Source organism: Lampetra fluviatilis, unplaced genomic scaffold (genome assembly GCF_964198595.1).
Source record: "Lampetra fluviatilis unplaced genomic scaffold, kcLamFluv1.1 SCAFFOLD_527, whole genome shotgun sequence".
NCBI lineage: Eukaryota > Metazoa > Chordata > Hyperoartia > Petromyzontiformes > Petromyzontidae > Lampetra > Lampetra fluviatilis.
Genome location: NW_027620601.1, coordinates 50,001 through 62,500, shown reverse-complemented (window position 1 = coordinate 62,500; position 12,500 = coordinate 50,001).

Below are 12,500 nucleotides of genomic sequence, written 5' to 3'. Positions count from 1 at the left end.
GCACATGAGAGCAATCCGGGCCAATTTCTCCCGTTTGATGGGGTCTATGTGTAAAAATTTTGACTTTTTTGAGTGCAGGTGCAAATCTGCTGGAAAAGCCTGTGGAAGTTTCACGGCGTTCGTACGATATTTGGCGACGCAAAAATGAGCGATTTCCAAGCTCGATGGAATTCGGAGCGAGAGAAACGATGCCCCGTAACGCACATGAGAGCAATCCGGGCCAATTTCTCCCGTTTGATGGGGTCTATGTGTAAAAATTTTGACTTTTTTGAGTGCACGTGCAAATCTGCTGAAAAAGCCTGTGGAAGTTTCACGGCGTTCGTACGATATTTGGCGACGCAAAAATGAGCGATTTCCCAGCTCGAGAGAATTCGGCGCGAGAGAAACGATGCCCCGTAACGCACATGAGAGCAATCCGGGCCAATTTCTCCCGTTTGATGGGGTCTATGTGTAAAAATTTTGACTTTTTTGAGTGCACGTGCAAATCTGCTGGAAAAGCCTGTGGAAGTTTCACGGCGTTCGTACGATATTTGGCGACGCAAAAATGAGCGATTTCCCAGCTCGATGGAATTCGGCGCGAGAGAAACGATGCCCCGTAACGCACATGAGAGCAATCCCGGCCAATTTCTCCCGTTTGATGGGGTCTATGTGTAAAAATTTTGACTTTTTTGAGTGCACGTGCAAATCTGCTGAAAAAGCCTGTGGAAGTTTCACGGCGTTCGTACGATATTTGGCGACGCAAAAATGAGCGATTTCCCAGCTCGATGGAATTCGGAGCGAGAGAAACGATGCCCCGTAACGCACATGAGAGCAATCCCGGCCAATTTCTCCCGTTTGATGGGGTCTATGTGTACAAATTTTGACTTTTTTGAGTGCAGGTGCAAATCTGCTGAAAAAGCCTGTGGAAGTTTCACGGCGTTCGTACGATATTTGGCGACGCAAAAATGAGCGATTTCCCAGCTCGAGAGAATTCGGCGCGAGAGAAACGATGCCCCGTAACGCACATGAGAGCAATCCGGGCCAATTTCTCCCGTTTGATGGGGTCTATGTGTAAAAATTTTGACTTTTTTGAGTGCAGGTGCAAATCTGCTGGAAAAGCCTGTGGAAGTTTCACGGCGTTCGTACGATATTTGGCGACGCAAAAATGAGCGATTTCCAAGCTCGATGGAATTCGGAGCGAGAGAAACGATGCCCCGTAACGCACATGAGAGCAATCCGGGCCAATTTCTCCCGTTTGATGGGGTCTATGTGTAAAAATTTTGACTTTTTTGAGTGCACGTGCAAATCTGCTGAAAAAGCCTGTGGAAGTTTCACGGCGTTCGTACGATATTTGGCGACGCAAAAATGAGCGATTTCCCAGCTCGATGGAATTCGGCGCGAGAGAAACGATGCCCCGTAACGCACATGAGAGCAATCCCGGCCAATTTCTCCCGTTTGATGGGGTCTATGTGTAAAAATTTTGACTTTTTTGAGTGCACGTGCAAATCTGCTGAAAAAGCCTGTGGAAGTTTCACGGCGTTCGTACGATATTTGGCGACGCAAAAATGAGCGATTTCCCAGCTCGATGGAATTCGGAGCGAGAGAAACGATGCCCCGTAACGCACATGAGAGCAATCCCGGCCAATTTCTCCCGTTTGATGGGGTCTATGTGTACAAATTTTGACTTTTTTGAGTGCACGTGCCAATCTGCTGGAAAAGCCTGTGGAAGTTTCACGGCGTTCGTACGATATTTGGCGACGCAAAAATGAGCGATTTCCCAGCTCGATGGAATTCGGCGCGACAGAAACGATGCCCCGTAACGCACATGAGAGCAATCCGGGCCAATTTCTCCCGTTTGATGGGGTCTATGTGTAAAAATTTTGACTTTTTTGAGTGCAGGTGCAAATCTGCTGGAAAAGCCTGTGGAAGTTTCACGGCGTTCGTACGATATTTGGCGACGCAAAAATGAGCGATTTCCAAGCTCGATGGAATTCGGAGCGAGAGAAACGATGCCCCGTAACGCACATGAGAGCAATCCGGGCCAATTTCTCCCGTTTGATGGGGTCTATGTGTAAAAATTTTGACTTTTTTGAGTGCAGGTGCAAATCTGCTGAAAAAGCCTGTGGAAGTTTCACGGCGTTCGTACGATATTTGGCGACGCAAAAATGAGCGATTTCCCAGCTCGAGAGAATTCGGCGCGAGAGAAACGATGCCCCGTAACGCACATGAGAGCAATCCGGGCCAATTTCTCCCGTTTGATGGGGTCTATGTGTAAAAATTTTGACTTTTTTGAGTGCACGTGCAAATCTGCTGGAAAAGCCTGTGGAAGTTTCACGGCGTTCGTACGATATTTGGCGACGCAAAAATGAGCGATTTCCCAGCTCGATGGAATTCGGCGCGAGAGAAACGATGCCCCGTAACGCACATGAGAGCAATCCCGGCCAATTTCTCCCGTTTGATGGGGTCTATGTGTACAAATTTTGACTTTTTTGAGTGCACGTGCAAATCTGCTGAAAAAGCCTGTGGAAGTTTCACGGCGTTCGTACGATATTTGGCGACGCAAAAATGAGCGATTTCCCAGCTCGATGGAATTCGGCGCGAGAGAAACGATGCCCCGTAACGCACATGAGAGCAATCCCGGCCAATTTCTCCCGTTTGATGGGGTCTATGTGTACAAATTTTGACTTTTTTGAGTGCACGTGCAAATCTGCTGAAAAAGCCTGTGGAAGTTTCACGGCGTTCGTACGATATTTGGCGACGCAAAAATGAGCGATTTCCCAGCTCGATGGAATTCGGAGCGAGAGAAACGATGCCCCGTAACGCACATGAGAGCAATCCCGGCCAATTTCTCCCGTTTGATGGGGTCTATGTGTAAAAATTTTGACTTTTTTGAGTGCAGGTGCAAATCTGCTGGAAAAGCCTGTGGAAGTTTCACGGCGTTCGTACGATATTTGGCGACGCAAAAATGAGCGATTTCCAAGCTCGATGGAATTCGGAGCGAGAGAAACGATGCCCCGTAACGCACATGAGAGCAATCCGGGCCAATTTCTCCCGTTTGATGGGGTCTATGTGTAAAAATTTTGACTTTTTTGAGTGCAGGTGCAAATCTGCTGAAAAAGCCTGTGGAAGTTTCACGGCGTTCGTACGATATTTGGCGACGCAAAAATGAGCGATTTCCCAGCTCGAGAGAATTCGGCGCGAGAGAAACGATGCCCCGTAACGCACATGAGAGCAATCCCGGCCAATTTCTCCCGTTTGATGGGGTCTATGTGTAAAAATTTTGACTTTTTTGAGTGCAGGTGCAAATCTGCTGGAAAAGCCTGTGGAAGTTTCACGGCGTTCGTACGATATTTGGCGACGCAAAAATGAGCGATTTCCCAGCTCGATGGAATTCGGCGCGAGAGAAACGATGCCCCGTAACGCACATGAGAGCAATCCCGGCCAATTTCTCCCGTTTGATGGGGTCTATGTGTAAAAATTTTGACTTTTTTGAGTGCACGTGCAAATCTGCTGAAAAAGCCTGTGGAAGTTTCACGGCGTTCGTACGATATTTGGCGACGCAAAAATTAGCGATTTCCCAGCTCGATGGAATTCGGAGCGAGAGAAACGATGCCCCGTAACGCACATGAGAGCAATCCCGGCCAATTTCTCCCGTTTGATGGGGTCTATGTGTACAAATTTTGACTTTTTTGAGTGCACGTGCAAATCTGCTGAAAAAGCCTGTGGAAGTTTCACGGCGTTCGTACGATATTTGGCGACGCAAAAATGAGCGATTTCCCAGCTCGATGGAATTCGGCGCGAGAGAAACGATGCCCCGTAACGCACATGAGAGCAATCCCGGCCAATTTCTCCCGTTTGATGGGGTCTATGTGTACAAATTTTGACTTTTTTGAGTGCACGTGCAAATCTGCTGAAAAAGCCTGTGGAAGTTTCACGGCGTTCGTACGATATTTGGCGACGCAAAAATGAGCGATTTCCCAGCTCGATGGAATTCGGCGCGAGAGAAACGATGCCCCGTAACGCACATGAGAGCAATCCCGGCCAATTTCTCCCGTTTGATGGGGTCTATGTGTACAAATTTTGACTTTTTTGAGTGCACGTGCAAATCTGCTGAAAAAGCCTGTGGAAGTTTCACGGCGTTCGTACGATATTTGGCGACGCAAAAATGAGCGATTTCCCAGCTCGATGGAATTCGGAGCGAGAGAAACGATGCCCCGTAACGCACATGAGAGCAATCCCGGCCAATTTCTCCCGTTTGATGGGGTCTATGTGTAAAAATTTTGACTTTTTTGAGTGCAGGTGCAAATCTGCTGGAAAAGCCTGTGGAAGTTTCACGGCGTTCGTACGATATTTGGCGACGCAAAAATGAGCGATTTCCAAGCTCGATGGAATTCGGAGCGAGAGAAACGATGCCCCGTAACGCACATGAGAGCAATCCGGGCCAATTTCTCCCGTTTGATGGGGTCTATGTGTAAAAATTTTGACTTTTTTGAGTGCAGGTGCAAATCTGCTGAAAAAGCCTGTGGAAGTTTCACGGCGTTCGTACGATATTTGGCGACGCAAAAATGAGCGATTTCCCAGCTCGAGAGAATTCGGCGCGAGAGAAACGATGCCCCGTAACGCACATGAGAGCAATCCGGGCCAATTTCTCCCGTTTGATGGGGTCTATGTGTAAAAATTTTGACTTTTTTGAGTGCAGGTGCAAATCTGCTGGAAAAGCCTGTGGAAGTTTCACGGCGTTCGTACGATATTTGGCGACGCAAAAATGAGCGATTTCCCAGCTCGATGGAATTCGGCGCGAGAGAAACGATGCCCCGTAACGCACATGAGAGCAATCCCGGCCAATTTCTCCCGTTTGATGGGGTCTATGTGTAAAAATTTTGACTTTTTTGAGTGCACGTGCAAATCTGCTGAAAAAGCCTGTGGAAGTTTCACGGCGTTCGTACGATATTTGGCGACGCAAAAATGAGCGATTTCCCAGCTCGAGAGAATTCGGCGCGAGAGAAACGATGCCCCGTAACGCACATGAGAGCAATCCGGGCCAATTTCTCCCGTTTGATGGGGTCTATGTGTAAAAATTTTGACTTTTTTGAGTGCAGGTGCAAATCTGCTGAAAAAGCCTGTGGAAGTTTCACGGCGTTCGTACGATATTTGGCGACGCAAAAATGAGCGATTTCCCAGCTCGAGAGAATTCGGCGCGAGAGAAACGATGCCCCGTAACGCACATGAGAGCAATCCCGGCCAATTTCTCCCGTTTGATGGGGTCTATGTGTAAAAATTTTGACTTTTTTGAGTGCAGGTGCAAATCTGCTGGAAAAGCCTGTGGAAGTTTCACGGCGTTCGTACGATATTTGGCGACGCAAAAATGAGCGATTTCCCAGCTCGATGGAATTCGGCGCGAGAGAAACGATGCCCCGTAACGCACATGAGAGCAATCCCGGCCAATTTCTCCCGTTTGATGGGGTCTATGTGTAAAAATTTTGACTTTTTTGAGTGCACGTGCAAATCTGCTGAAAAAGCCTGTGGAAGTTTCACGGCGTTCGTACGATATTTGGCGACGCAAAAATGAGCGATTTCCCAGCTCGATGGAATTCGGAGCGAGAGAAACGATGCCCCGTAACGCACATGAGAGCAATCCCGGCCAATTTCTCCCGTTTGATGGGGTCTATGTGTACAAATTTTGACTTTTTTGAGTGCACGTGCAAATCTGCTGAAAAAGCCTGTGGAAGTTTCACGGCGTTCGTACGATATTTGGCGACGCAAAAATGAGCGATTTCCCAGCTCGATGGAATTCGGCGCGAGAGAAACGATGCCCCGTAACGCACATGAGAGCAATCCCGGCCAATTTCTCCCGTTTGATGGGGTCTATGTGTACAAATTTTGACTTTTTTGAGTGCACGTGCAAATCTGCTGAAAAAGCCTGTGGAAGTTTCACGGCGTTCGTACGATATTTGGCGACGCAAAAATGAGCGATTTCCCAGCTCGATGGAATTCGGCGCGAGAGAAACGATGCCCCGTAACGCACATGAGAGCAATCCCGGCCAATTTCTCCCGTTTGATGGGGTCTATGTGTACAAATTTTGACTTTTTTGAGTGCACGTGCAAATCTGCTGAAAAAGCCTGTGGAAGTTTCACGGCGTTCGTACGATATTTGGCGACGCAAAAATGAGCGATTTCCCAGCTCGATGGAATTCGGAGCGAGAGAAACGATGCCCCGTAACGCACATGAGAGCAATCCCGGCCAATTTCTCCCGTTTGATGGGGTCTATGTGTAAAAATTTTGACTTTTTTGAGTGCAGGTGCAAATCTGCTGGAAAAGCCTGTGGAAGTTTCACGGCGTTCGTACGATATTTGGCGACGCAAAAATGAGCGATTTCCAAGCTCGATGGAATTCGGAGCGAGAGAAACGATGCCCCGTAACGCACATGAGAGCAATCCGGGCCAATTTCTCCCGTTTGATGGGGTCTATGTGTAAAAATTTTGACTTTTTTGAGTGCAGGTGCAAATCTGCTGAAAAAGCCTGTGGAAGTTTCACGGCGTTCGTACGATATTTGGCGACGCAAAAATGAGCGATTTCCCAGCTCGAGAGAATTCGGCGCGAGAGAAACGATGCCCCGTAACGCACATGAGAGCAATCCGGGCCAATTTCTCCCGTTTGATGGGGTCTATGTGTAAAAATTTTGACTTTTTTGAGTGCAGGTGCAAATCTGCTGGAAAAGCCTGTGGAAGTTTCACGGCGTTCGTACGATATTTGGCGACGCAAAAATGAGCGATTTCCCAGCTCGATGGAATTCGGCGCGAGAGAAACGATGCCCCGTAACGCACATGAGAGCAATCCCGGCCAATTTCTCCCGTTTGATGGGGTCTATGTGTAAAAATTTTGACTTTTTTGAGTGCACGTGCAAATCTGCTGAAAAAGCCTGTGGAAGTTTCACGGCGTTCGTACGATATTTGGCGACGCAAAAATGAGCGATTTCCCAGCTCGATGGAATTCGGAGCGAGAGAAACGATGCCCCGTAACGCACATGAGAGCAATCCCGGCCAATTTCTCCCGTTTGATGGGGTCTATGTGTACAAATTTTGACTTTTTTGAGTGCACGTGCAAATCTGCTGAAAAAGCCTGTGGAAGTTTCACGGCGTTCGTACGATATTTGGCGACGCAAAAATGAGCGATTTCCCAGCTCGATGGAATTCGGCGCGAGAGAAACGATGCCCCGTAACGCACATGAGAGCAATCCCGGCCAATTTCTCCCGTTTGATGGGGTCTATGTGTACAAATTTTGACTTTTTTGAGTGCACGTGCAAATCTGCTGAAAAAGCCTGTGGAAGTTTCACGGCGTTCGTACGATATTTGGCGACGCAAAAATGAGCGATTTCCCAGCTCGATGGAATTCGGAGCGAGAGAAACGATGCCCCGTAACGCACATGAGAGCAATCCCGGCCAATTTCTCCCGTTTGATGGGGTCTATGTGTAAAAATTTTGACTTTTTTGAGTGCAGGTGCAAATCTGCTGGAAAAGCCTGTGGAAGTTTCACGGCGTTCGTACGATATTTGGCGACGCAAAAATGAGCGATTTCCAAGCTCGATGGAATTCGGAGCGAGAGAAACGATGCCCCGTAACGCACATGAGAGCAATCCGGGCCAATTTCTCCCGTTTGATGGGGTCTATGTGTAAAAATTTTGACTTTTTTGAGTGCAGGTGCAAATCTGCTGGAAAAGCCTGTGGAAGTTTCACGGCGTTCGTACGATATTTGGCGACGCAAAAATGAGCGATTTCCAAGCTCGATGGAATTCGGAGCGAGAGAAACGATGCCCCGTAACGCACATGAGAGCAATCCGGGCCAATTTCTCCCGTTTGATGGGGTCTATGTGTAAAAATTTTGACTTTTTTGAGTGCAGGTGCAAATCTGCTGAAAAAGCCTGTGGAAGTTTCACGGCGTTCGTACGATATTTGGCGACGCAAAAATGAGCGATTTCCCAGCTCGAGAGAATTCGGCGCGAGAGAAACGATGCCCCGTAACGCACATGAGAGCAATCCGGGCCAATTTCTCCCGTTTGATGGGGTCTATGTGTAAAAATTTTGACTTTTTTGAGTGCACGTGCAAATCTGCTGGAAAAGCCTGTGGAAGTTTCACGGCGTTCGTACGATATTTGGCGACGCAAAAATGAGCGATTTCCCAGCTCGATGGAATTCGGCGCGAGAGAAACGATGCCCCGTAACGCACATGAGAGCAATCCCGGCCAATTTCTCCCGTTTGATGGGGTCTATGTGTAAAAATTTTGACTTTTTTGAGTGCACGTGCAAATCTGCTGAAAAAGCCTGTGGAAGTTTCACGGCGTTCGTACGATATTTGGCGACGCAAAAATGAGCGATTTCCCAGCTCGATGGAATTCGGAGCGAGAGAAACGATGCCCCGTAACGCACATGAGAGCAATCCCGGCCAATTTCTCCCGTTTGATGGGGTCTATGTGTACAAATTTTGACTTTTTTGAGTGCAGGTGCAAATCTGCTGAAAAAGCCTGTGGAAGTTTCACGGCGTTCGTACGATATTTGGCGACGCAAAAATGAGCGATTTCCCAGCTCGAGAGAATTCGGCGCGAGAGAAACGATGCCCCGTAACGCACATGAGAGCAATCCGGGCCAATTTCTCCCGTTTGATGGGGTCTATGTGTAAAAATTTTGACTTTTTTGAGTGCAGGTGCAAATCTGCTGGAAAAGCCTGTGGAAGTTTCACGGCGTTCGTACGATATTTGGCGACGCAAAAATGAGCGATTTCCAAGCTCGATGGAATTCGGAGCGAGAGAAACGATGCCCCGTAACGCACATGAGAGCAATCCGGGCCAATTTCTCCCGTTTGATGGGGTCTATGTGTAAAAATTTTGACTTTTTTGAGTGCACGTGCAAATCTGCTGAAAAAGCCTGTGGAAGTTTCACGGCGTTCGTACGATATTTGGCGACGCAAAAATGAGCGATTTCCCAGCTCGATGGAATTCGGCGCGAGAGAAACGATGCCCCGTAACGCACATGAGAGCAATCCCGGCCAATTTCTCCCGTTTGATGGGGTCTATGTGTAAAAATTTTGACTTTTTTGAGTGCACGTGCAAATCTGCTGAAAAAGCCTGTGGAAGTTTCACGGCGTTCGTACGATATTTGGCGACGCAAAAATGAGCGATTTCCCAGCTCGATGGAATTCGGAGCGAGAGAAACGATGCCCCGTAACGCACATGAGAGCAATCCCGGCCAATTTCTCCCGTTTGATGGGGTCTATGTGTACAAATTTTGACTTTTTTGAGTGCACGTGCCAATCTGCTGGAAAAGCCTGTGGAAGTTTCACGGCGTTCGTACGATATTTGGCGACGCAAAAATGAGCGATTTCCCAGCTCGATGGAATTCGGCGCGACAGAAACGATGCCCCGTAACGCACATGAGAGCAATCCGGGCCAATTTCTCCCGTTTGATGGGGTCTATGTGTAAAAATTTTGACTTTTTTGAGTGCAGGTGCAAATCTGCTGGAAAAGCCTGTGGAAGTTTCACGGCGTTCGTACGATATTTGGCGACGCAAAAATGAGCGATTTCCAAGCTCGATGGAATTCGGAGCGAGAGAAACGATGCCCCGTAACGCACATGAGAGCAATCCCGGCCAATTTCTCCCGTTTGATGGGGTCTATGTGTACAAATTTTGACTTTTTTGAGTGCACGTGCAAATCTGCTGAAAAAGCCTGTGGAAGTTTCACGGCGTTCGTACGATATTTGGCGACGCAAAAATGAGCGATTTCCCAGCTCGATGGAATTCGGAGCGAGAGAAACGATGCCCCGTAACGCACATGAGAGCAATCCCGGCCAATTTCTCCCGTTTGATGGGGTCTATGTGTAAAAATTTTGACTTTTTTGAGTGCAGGTGCAAATCTGCTGGAAAAGCCTGTGGAAGTTTCACGGCGTTCGTACGATATTTGGCGACGCAAAAATGAGCGATTTCCAAGCTCGATGGAATTCGGAGCGAGAGAAACGATGCCCCGTAACGCACATGAGAGCAATCCGGGCCAATTTCTCCCGTTTGATGGGGTCTATGTGTAAAAATTTTGACTTTTTTGAGTGCAGGTGCAAATCTGCTGAAAAAGCCTGTGGAAGTTTCACGGCGTTCGTACGATATTTGGCGACGCAAAAATGAGCGATTTCCCAGCTCGAGAGAATTCGGCGCGAGAGAAACGATGCCCCGTAACGCACATGAGAGCAATCCGGGCCAATTTCTCCCGTTTGATGGGGTCTATGTGTAAAAATTTTGACTTTTTTGAGTGCACGTGCAAATCTGCTGGAAAAGCCTGTGGAAGTTTCACGGCGTTCGTACGATATTTGGCGACGCAAAAATGAGCGATTTCCCAGCTCGATGGAATTCGGCGCGAGAGAAACGATGCCCCGTAACGCACATGAGAGCAATCCCGGCCAATTTCTCCCGTTTGATGGGGTCTATGTGTAAAAATTTTGACTTTTTTGAGTGCACGTGCAAATCTGCTGAAAAAGCCTGTGGAAGTTTCACGGCGTTCGTACGATATTTGGCGACGCAAAAATGAGCGATTTCCCAGCTCGATGGAATTCGGAGCGAGAGAAACGATGCCCCGTAACGCACATGAGAGCAATCCCGGCCAATTTCTCCCGTTTGATGGGGTCTATGTGTACAAATTTTGACTTTTTTGAGTGCACGTGCAAATCTGCTGAAAAAGCCTGTGGAAGTTTCACGGCGTTCGTACGATATTTGGCGACGCAAAAATGAGCGATTTCCCAGCTCGATGGAATTCGGCGCGAGAGAAACGATGCCCCGTAACGCACATGAGAGCAATCCCGGCCAATTTCTCCCGTTTGATGGGGTCTATGTGTAAAAATTTTGACTTTTTTGAGTGCACGTGCAAATCTGCTGAAAAAGCCTGTGGAAGTTTCACGGCGTTCGTACGATATTTGGCGACGCAAAAATGAGCGATTTCCCAGCTCGATGGAATTCGGCGCGACAGAAACGATGCCCCGTAACGCACATGAGAGCAATCCGGGCCAATTTCTCCCGTTTGATGGGGTCTATGTGTAAAAATTTTGACTTTTTTGAGTGCACGTGCAAATCTGCTGAAAAAGCCTGTGGAAGTTTCACGGCGTTCGTACGATATTTGGCGACGCAAAAATGAGCGATTTCCCAGCTCGAGAGAATTCGGCGCGAGAGAAACGATGCCCCGTAACGCACATGAGAGCAATCCGGGCCAATTTCTCCCGTTTGATGGGGTCTATGTGTACAAATTTTGACTTTTTTGAGTGCACGTGCAAATCTGCTGAAAAAGCCTGTGGAAGTTTCACGGCGTTCGTACGATATTTGGCGACGCAAAAATGAGCGATTTCCCAGCTCGATGGAATTCGGCGCGACAGAAACGATGCCCCGTAACGCACATGAGAGCAATCCGGGCCAATTTCTCCCGTTTGATGGGGTCTATGTGTAAAAATTTTGACTTTTTTGAGTGCACGTGCAAATCTGCTGAAAAAGCCTGTGGAAGTTTCACGGCGTTCGTACGATATTTGGCGACGCAAAAATGAGCGATTTCCCAGCTCGAGAGAATTCGGCGCGAGAGAAACGATGCCCCGTAACGCACATGAGAGCAATCCGGGCCAATTTCTCCCGTTTGATGGGGTCTATGTGTAAAAATTTTGACTTTTTTGAGTGCAGGTGCAAATCTGCTGAAAAAGCCTGTGGAAGTTTCACGGCGTTCGTACGATATTTGGCGACGCAAAAATGAGCGATTTCCCAGCTCGATGGAATTCGGCGCGAGAGAAACGATGCCCCGTAACGCACATGAGAGCAATCCGGGCCAATTTCTCCCGTTTGATGGGGTCTATGTGTAAAAATTTTGACTTTTTTGAGTGCACGTGCAAATCTGCTGAAAAAGCCTGTGGAAGTTTCACGGCGTTCGTACGATATTTGGCGACGCAAAAATGAGCGATTTCCCAGCTCGAGAGAATTCGGCGCGAGAGAAACGATGCCCCGTAACGCACATGAGAGCAATCCGGGCCAATTTCTCCCGTTTGATGGGGTCTATGTGTAAAAATTTTGACTTTTTTGAGTGCAGGTGCAAATCTGCTGGAAAAGCCTGTGGAAGTTTCATCCGACGAAAAAAGCACGTTCTCGAGAAAGCAGGAGAGCTAAGTCATTCACAAATTAGCTGGATTTGGCTTGTGGTTCGTTTCCCAAGTAACAGAGCGGCATCAACCTTTAAGTGCACGCCAGTACATCCCCGTGGGATACAGGGGGTCTCGGCGGACTTTGCTCGGGGGAAAAACGTCGAGGTGAGCCGCCTGGCCATGCTGTTCATGGGTCTCTCCTTTTTAAGTTTCGCCTGCCAATTTATTTTCTCTAGCGGTTTTATACACTAGCACTCGATGTTTTGGGAAAGGAATACAATTGTTCAAAAAACGTCTTCGCAATTCATGTCGTTAGATTGCTAATGAAAATTCGTAAAAAAACGTACACGCCATACATGTTCTTTGCTTC